Here is a 9420-nt window from a genome sequence, read left to right on the forward strand (position 1 = left end):
GGTGGATAGGGAGTTGGTGGTAGGCCGACTTAAGGTCGAGAATACGCGGTATTGTGCAATCTGATTGACCATGTCAGATATGCGGGGAAGGGGGTATGCGTCCAGCTGGGTGTATCTGTTTATGGTCTGGCTGTAGTCGATGACCAGGCGATTTTTATCGCCGGTCTTAACGACCACGACCTGGGCACGCCAGGGGCTGTTGCTCCCCTCGATGATGCCCTCCTTCAGGAGACGCTGCACCTCAGAGCTAATGAAAGCTCTGTCCCCAGCGCTGTACCGCCTGCTCTTGGTAGCGACGGGTTTGCAGTCGGGGGTGAGGTTAGCGAACAGGGAAGGTGGCGGCACCTTGAGGGTGGATAGGCTGCAGGTGTTACGCGGTGGGCGGTTTAACCTTCGCTGGTTGTCGACTGTGAGTGGGGGGAGGGGTCCACCGTATGCTAGGGTTACACTTTGGAGGTGGGATTGGAAGTCCAGCCCTAGTAGGACGGCAGCGCAGAGCTGGGGGAGGACGAGGAGTTTAAAGTTTTTATACTCTGTACCCTTAACCGACAAGGTCACAGCACAGTAGCCGCTAATGTCCGTGGCGTGGGACCTCGATGCCATCGAGATTCGGTTGCGCGTTGGCAGGACAGGGAGGGAGTAGTGGCTCACCGTGTCTGGGTGGATGAAGCTCTCCGTGCTTCCGCTGTCGAACAGGCAGGTCGTGGCGTGGCCGTTTACTTTGATGTCCATCATCGACTTGGACAGGTGGTGTGGGCGGGCTTGATCCAGAGTGACGGAGGCTAGCGTGTAGGTAAGCGAGTCGTTGTCGTCTGCGGGCGAGGCGGTCGTCGGGTCCGGGGGCCCGGTGGCAGTCGGGCGTGGTGGGTAAAATGGCGTCTCCCACGAGGTAGGACAAAATGGCGGAGAAGATGGCTGCCCCCATAACTCACATGAGGCACTATTGGGGTCGGTTGCCTTAATCAAAGATGGCCGCCCCCATGACTCACGTGTGGGGATACTGGCCTCAGTTGCCGTGAAAGAAGATGGCCGCCCCCACAGTTCGCATGAGGCACTGCTGGCCTCTGAAGATCCGCTCCTGCAGGCCTTAGAGAAATGGCCTTTCTTCCTGCAGGTTGTGCAGGTAGAGTTCCTGGCTGGGCAGCGCGACCTCGGGTGCTTCTCCTGGCCGCAAAAGAAGCAGCCGGCGGCCCGATCGCGGGTGCCCGATGTCGGAGCCGGTACCGGGGGTGGCGGGCCCGGTCGGGTCCGGGACGCCGACGCTGAGGTAGGTCCCGGGGGCGGCGCTGCGAAGGGTATTGCGGTAGGGGTCGGGGTAGGTCCCGGGGGCGGCGCTGCGAAGGGTATTGCAGTAGGGGTCGGGCCCGAGTCCCAGGGTCGCGAGCAGTACCTGGAAAACGCCTCCTGGTCCTGATGGGCCACCTCCAGGGAGAGAGCGAGGGCTTCAGCTTTGTCCAGGTCGAGGTCTTTAGCTTCAAGCAGTCTTTGCCGTGAGTAGTCGGACCGTAGGCCTTTCACAAAGGCATCGCGGATATTATCTTCCGTATTTTCAACAGCCGTCACCGCTTTAAAGTCACAGTTCCTGCCGAGTGCTCTTAGCGCCCGTAAAAATTCAGCTACAGACTCTCCTGGCTGTTGCGGGCGGGATCTTAGGAGGTGCCTGGTGTACATGTAATTTACCGGGCTGCGGTACTGCTGTTTCAGTAGGTTGATAGCGGCCTCGTACGTAGTCGTGTCCTGTATGAGTGCGTATACTCTCGGGCTCGCTTGGGCGTTCAGAAGTCTTAGTTTGGATCTCTGCGGGGCGCCGGATTCTTCCAGGTAGGATTCGAAGCAGTCCAGCCAGTGTTTGAAGTTGAGGGCTGCGTTTGCTGCCTGTGGGTTTAGATCCAGGTACGGTGGTTTGAGGGCTTGCAGCCAAGCCGGCTGGTGTGGCTGTGCTTCTGGGAGGGCTTCTGGCTGGCCAGTAGTAGACATCTTTAAAATTTAGTCAATAAAATTGATATACCTATCAATTCGTCCAATAAAAAGCGACGAGTTAGGAACGTAACTAAAGGTTTTTATTGACTAAATAACAGAGCCCACTCTCGTGGGTGATCGGGTCCAACAAGGAGGAATACCAGCCAGTCGACTACCTTTATACCTGGGCAGGTAGGTGGAGCCATGGGCGGAGTCGGAGGTGGTCAGCCCAGGTATAACAGCGCGACAAGAGGCGACCTCGTATCATGATACAACAGTGATAACGGTGATAACAATACAACAGTGATAACTATAGTGTAACGATAAAAGTGGTTTACCACAGATAGTACTGAGTGAGCGCCGCACTGTCAGAGGGGCAGTACTGCGGGAGCGCTGCACTGTCAGAAGGGCAGTACTGAGGGAGCGCTGCACTGTCAGAGGGGCAGTACTGAGGAAGCGCTGCACTGTCAGAGGGGCAGTACTAAGGGAGTGCCGCACTGTTGGGGGGCTGTACTGAGAGAGCGCTGCACTGTCCAAGGGGCAGTACTGAGAGAGCGCTGCACACCCCTGTCGGGGGCAGTAATGAGCGAGTGCTGCACTGTTGGATGGGCAGTACTAAGGGAGCGCCGCACTGTCGGGGGTCATTACTGAGGGCGTGCTGCACTGTCGGTGGGGCAATACTGAGGGAGCGCTGCACTGTCGGAGGGGCAGTACTGGGGAAGCGCTGCACTGCTGGAGGGGCAGTACTGAGGCAGCGCTGCACTGTCGGAGGGTCAGTACTGAGGGAGCACTGCACTGTCGGATGGGCAGTACTGAGGCAGCGCCGCACTGTCGGAGGGGCAGTACTGAGGGAGTTTTACTCAGAGATCTACAAGTGCATCTTGTAGATGGTACACACTGCAGCCATGGTATGCCGGTGGTGGAGGGAGTGAATGTTTAAGGTGGTGGCTGGGGCGTCAATCAAGCAGGCTGCTTTGTCATGGATGGTGTCAAGCTTCACAGAAATCACAGAAATCACAGAAACCCCACAGTGCAGATAGAGGCCATTTCGGCCCATCGAGCCTGCACCGACACATATCCCACCCGATCCCCGTAACCCCTACACATATCCCACCCTATCCCCACGTATTTAATCCCCCTAACACTAAGGGTCAATTTATCATAGCCAATCAACCTAACCCGCACATCTTTTGGACTGTGGGAGGAAACCGGAGCACCCGGAGAAAACCCACGCAAACACGGGGAGAATGTGCAAACTCCACACAGACAGTCACCCGAGGCCGGATTCGAACCCGGGTCCCTGGCGCTGTGAGGCAACAGTGCTAACCACTATGCCACCGTGCTTCTTGAGTGTTGTTGGATCTGCACTCATCCAGGCAATGGAGAGTATTCCATCACACTCCTGACTTGTGCCTTGTAGATGGTGGAAAGGCTTTGGGGAGTCAGGAGGTGAGACACTCGCCGCAGAATACCTAGCCTCTGACCTGCTCTTGTTGCCACAGTATTTATGTGGCTGGTCCAGTTAAGTTTCTGGTCAATGGTGACCCCTCAGGATGTTGATGGTGGGGGATTTGTCGATGGTAATGCTGTTGAATGTCAAGGGGCGGTGGTTAGGCTCTCGCCTGTTGGAGATAGTCATTGCCTGGCACTTCTGTGGCGCGAATGTTACCTGCCACTTATCAGCCCAAGCCTGAACGTTGTCCAGGTCTTGTTGTATGCGGACATGGATTGCTTCATTATCTGAGGAGTTGTGAATGGCGCTGAACACTGCAGCCATCAGCGAACATCCCCATTTCTGACCTTATGTTGGAGGGAAGGTCATTGATGAAGCAGCTGAAGATGGCTGGGCCGAGGACACTGCCCTGAGGAACTCCTGCAGCAATGTCCTGGGGCTGTGATGATTGACCTTCAACCACTGAGGGAGCGCTGCACTGTTGGCTGATGCCGTCTTTCGGATGAGACGTTAAACCGAGGCCCCGTCTGCTCTCTCAGGTGGATGTAAAAGATCCCGTGGCACTATTTCGAAGATGTGCGGGTTAGGTTGATTGGCTATGATAAATTGACCCTTAGTGTTAGGGGGATTAAATACGTGGGGTTACGGGGATAGGGTGGGAATATGTGTTGGTGTAGGGGTTACGGGGATCGGGTGGGATATGTGTCGGTGCAGGCTCGATGGGCCAAAATGGCCTCTATCTGCACTGTGGGGTTTCTGTGATTCTGTGAAGAGCAGTGGTGTCCTGGGGTCAATATTTATCCCTCAATCAACATCACTAAAACAGATGATCCGGTCATTATCACATTGCTGTTTGTGGGATCTTGCTGTGTGCAAGTTGGCTGCCGCGTTTCCTACATTACAACAGTGACTACACTTCAAAAGTACTTCATTGGCTGTAAAGCGCTTTGGGACGTCCTGAGGTTGTGAAAGGCGCTCTATAAATGGAAGTTTGTCTGTGTCTCTTTCTTTCTATCTTTCATTCATTCCCTCCCTTCCCTTCCTTTCTTTCTGTCTGAGCAGAATCGAGTTGTGGCGAGTTAGTTTGCAGCGGAGGAGTGAGGCGGGGACACACGGGCTGCTCAATCCCACCGCAATTACTGCACCGCACTCAAACATATCAAACACATTCTTCAAAGCTCCTCTCAGCCTTTCCACCTACTCAGAATCATCGGCCTGTTCCACAGCCCGCCATCTGTTGCAGCTTCCACACAGCCTCACTCCTTCATGAAATATTCAGCTCATCTGCATATTCAAGAGCACAACACGTGGGGAATGGTGCAGCTCCGGCTTATCTTACAGTAACGTCGGGACTTTTCCAAGTTCTGTGATCATTTTATACGATTTCTGAAAGAATATTTGATTGTCTCCTTTCTTCATCTGATCTGTCTCTGGGCTTTTGTGATCTACTGGTTCAGATGGGAGACATGACTTCAAGGCCGGAACTTGCGCCAATGTTCGAGTCCGACCTCCCGTCCTTTTCTTATTCCGGAATGACAATTCGTCATCACAGCGGCAGAGAGCGGAAACAAGGCTCGAGTGTCAAGCAGGGATTGGGTTGTAGTTAAGATGGCCTCTGGCGCGCATGTAGCCCTTCGACCACCTTAACAGTAACAGGGGATGGAAGAGGTTGCTCTGCCGGGTGGCGTTGGACACGGAGTTTTGCACAGCAATCTTCCCTCTAATGTTTTCTCGTGCGCGGTCCCTTTAACTGGCTGCGCGGCCCATTCAAATTTTCGCGCACGTGCGTTTTCTTGCGTTACAAAGCTGGTGAGCGGCCCGCGCGACACCTCCAGACCGCGCTTAACAGGAACAAACATTGTTGCACACCTGCCTATCTTTGCAGTTAACCGAGGGGTAACTGGGGGAGAAGGGAATAGCATTTGGTGGTTTGGAGGGGCCGTCTTTCGGTTGAGACGTTAAACCGAGGCCCCGTCTGCTCTCTCAGGTGGACGTAAAAGATCCCTCGGCCACTATTTCAAAGAAGAGCAGGGGGGAAGTTCTCCCCGGTGTCCTGAGTCAATATTTACCCCTCAGCTAATATTATCTGGTCCTTTATCATGTTGCTGTTTGTGGGAGCTTGCTGTGCAATAATTGGCTGCTGCGTTTCCTACATTACAACAGTGACCACACTTCAAAAAGTGTTTCATTGGCTGTAAATCGCTTTGGGATGCCCTGAAAGAAGAAAGAAAGAAAGAACTTGCATTTATATAGCGCCTTTCGCCACCTCAGGATGCCCCAAAGCGGGAAAGTGGAGTTGAGGTCAAAGATCAGCCATTTCTTTTGACGTTTGTGCTGTCAGTGTTCTACAGCATTGAGGTGCTGCAAACACTGACAATTACTGCACAGAGGTTCTTCCATGACTCTCTCCATATGCTTATGGAGGGAGTTAGAGCATGCAGCAAAGTCCTCTTCCCTTCCAATGGGCGGAAGAGACCTCCCCAGGAGACTAACACAGCCTGGTTGCACAGGAGGACACGAGCAGGGATGTCGTCAGGAGGACCAGGCTGCAGTGGCGCAAACCTTTCAACGATCTCAGTAGATCATGAAACGTTACTGCAAAGCCACACTTAACCTCATCACACCCCCATCACTCTGCCTTCCCTACCCTACTCCTGCACATCCTTACTCACACCAACTTACCTTGCACCTCCACCCATCCCTCTTTATCTACATTATCACTCCCCTATCTCACTAGCCACCCCTTACACTCGCCCTCATCCTAGTGCAACCATACCAACTGAACACACAAGGGTGTGCTTCAGCCAATGTTCATGTGGTGTTTCTGTTAATGTGCTGTCAAACATTGAAATCTTTATTTTCAACACTGCGTTCTTGGACAGATTTGTGTGCACCTTTGGAAGTGGCTTAGTGAGTTGCGGTGAATGGTGTGACATAACGGTACCCCCCGCAATGGTGATGAGTGTGAAAGGAATGGCTTGGGCATTGTAGGGATGCTTTATGGTGTTGGTGTGGGGTGGTACCAACCTGGCGCATCATGTGGCAGCCAGTGTGTACAGCGTCAAATGAAGTAAATCTGGCCATGGAGAGGCCATCCCTGGCATCCCGGGCAGCAATGTGGTCGGGTGCTGATGCCCTGTGTCCTGTGCAGCATCAGGTGATTACGGAGAAGGTTGGTGTTGTTGTTGGTGCTGCTGGTGTGCCTGGTGATGCTGGTGTTGGGGCTGATCGTAGTGGGATTCTGAGGACCAAGGTGAGATTCTATAAAGGGTACCCGTGCCAATGGAATAGATGGCAGGTGAAGTAGAGATGACAGAAGCGATCTGTCAATGGTGAGAGAGGTAATGAGGTCAGATTGGATGGAGACTTTGGTAGAAACACTTACAGCCTGGTGAATCTGTGCAGGAAACACAGTGAGGAACAGCTTGTGGTTGAGGAAAGTGATGATCTGTCAGGTGAGAGCTTTTACTGTACATTTGAAGCTGTCAAGGAATCAGCTGGAGCAATGGCCACTGAACTCCCGCCTCGGGTTTACAGCCGTGGTCCCCGAACAGCGTGGTTCCTGTGGCCATGAAGTTAAAGTTAAAAAGTGAGTTAAAAAAGCCTGCTAAGAGTCTGTTAAGTATATTATAATTACTTTAACTGGGTTGCCCGCCGTTGCCTGTCGGGTCTGCTCTGCCCTGACGGACCCGACATTGGGAAAGGAGCGTGGTGGTGGGTTTACAGCAGGTTCCCGAACTGCTGTCAATAAAATACACCTTCCAACCCGACCCGCCACCGCTCCCGCCCGCCGACCCCCCTGGAAAATTCTGGCCTTAGTAACAACTTGAGATTCCAGGACGTTCCATCCTTCACAATGATTAGTTTCGAATGGGACGTGTTCGGAGATGTCGGGACCCGTTTGCAACTGTGCGCCGTGAGGAATGTGCCAGAGGGGAGATGGTTTTTTGTAACAGAGACAAACATGAGCTGGGCAATTTAAATAGAGGGAGGCGGCGGGAGCGTCGTGCGATGAAAGCTCCAGGAATGGGCCCAACCAGAGCTGACAACCGGAGGCCGGACACCTCAGTGAATTGATATTCGAGTTGTGAATGAACTTACCACGGGAAGACATTGAAAGAGTCTGAAGGGGTTGGAGAGAACCATTTGTATTGCTGGAGAGCGAAGGGATTGATGTATTGAGGAGCCGGGTTGTTCCACTACTATCAGGCCTCAGGCCCACTTTGGGCCATCGGACTTTTTCAATCCTAAATACGCAGCTAGCCAACCCAACTCTGGAAACTCCTTGTCATTGGTTAACCCAATTTGTTCAATTTTTTGGGTTGTTAATTTACAAGCTGCCCTCTCTAATCATCCAGATTTGTTCATTGCACAGCCGAAACGTGAGTGGGAGCAAATGCTTGAAGAGTTTATGTGGCAGTTTAACCTCATCGCTATTCAGGAATAAATTGGGCTGCTTCATCAAGTAGGATTAAGAGGTTCCGCTGTTCAAATTCGAGTAATTCCGGCTAATGTTTAATGTAATAGATTTAAATTGGGTGCTTTGTGGAGCCTGGACTTAACTTCAGTGGAATGTGTGAGTGGAGACTGGTTGCTAAGGGAAACGGTTTTCAGGATAAATGCCTCTCCTTGGCTGGTCCGGCGAATGGGCAGGGCTTCTGGCATTTTCAGTTCAAAATGGCGTCATCGGAGCGCGACCGAGGCCCCTCCCTCCCTTTAACGAGGCCCCTCCCTTTAACGAGGGCCCTCCCTCCCTTTAACGAGGCCCCCTCCCTTTAACGAGGCCCCTCCCTCCCTTTAACAAGGCCCCTCCCTTTAACGAGGCCCCTCCTTTTAACGAGGCCCCTCCCTCCCTTTAACGAGGCCCCTCCCTCCCTTTAACAAGGCCCCTCCCTTTAACGAGGCCCCTCCCTCCCTTTAACAAGGCCCCTCCCTTTATAGAAGCCCCTCCCTTTAATGGGGCCCCTCACTTTAGCGAGGCCCCTCCCTCCCTTTAATGAGAAGGGGAAGTACAACGAGACCTGGGTGTCCTTGTGCACCAGTTGCTGAAGGTAAGCATGCAGGTGCAGCAGGCGGTTAAGAAGGCAAATGGTATGTTGGCCTTCGTAGCGAGAGGGTTCGAGTACAGGAACAAGGATGTCTTGCTGCAGTTGTACAGGGCCTTGGTGAGACCACATCTTGAGTATTGTGTGCAGTTTTGGTCGCCTTATCTGAGGAAGGATGTTCTTGCCATGGAAGGAGTACAGCGAAGATTCACCAGACTGATACCTGGGATGGCAGGAATGACGTATGAGGAGAGATTGGGTCGATTGGGTTTATACTCGCTGGAGTTTAGAAGATTGAGAGGGGATCTCATTGAAACTTATAAAATTCTAACAGGACTAGACAGACTAGATGCAGGAAGGATGTTCCCGATGGTCGGGGAGTCCAGAACCAGGGGTCACAGTCTAAGGATAAGGGGTAAGCCATTTAGGACAGAGATGAGGAGGAATTTCTTCACCCAGAGAGTGGTGAACCTGTGGAATTCTCTGCCACAGAGGGCGGTGGAGGCCAGTTCATTAAATATATTCAAGAAGGAGTTGGATATATTTCTTAAGGCTAAAGGGATCAAGGGGTATGGGGAGAAAGCAGGGACAGGGTACTGAATTTGGATGATCAGCCATGATCCCATTGAATGGCGGAACAGGCTCGAGGGGCCGAATGGCCTACTCCTGCTCCTATCTTCTATGTTTCTATGTTTCTATGAGGCCCCACCCTCCCTTTAACGAGGCCCCTCCCTTTAACGAGGCCCCTCCCTTTAACGAGGCCCCGTCCTCCCTTTGTTGAGGGTCTCTCCCGAATGAAATATAAATAAAAGCGACGCAGTTAAAATGGCGGCCGCCACAAACGCATCAGGCTGGCAGCGCCCGGCCGCCATTTCGACCTCTGACCCCGCCCAGTTCCCGCTGGGCGGCCATGGTTAAAACCGGGCCGACTGGTTCTGTGACTCCCCCCGCCAACACCTAACT

Source organism: Somniosus microcephalus, chromosome 21, assembly GCF_052327205.1.
Source record: "Somniosus microcephalus isolate GS21.2 chromosome 21, FLI_Smic_1.0, whole genome shotgun sequence".
Classification (NCBI taxonomy): domain Eukaryota; kingdom Metazoa; phylum Chordata; class Chondrichthyes; order Squaliformes; family Somniosidae; genus Somniosus; species Somniosus microcephalus.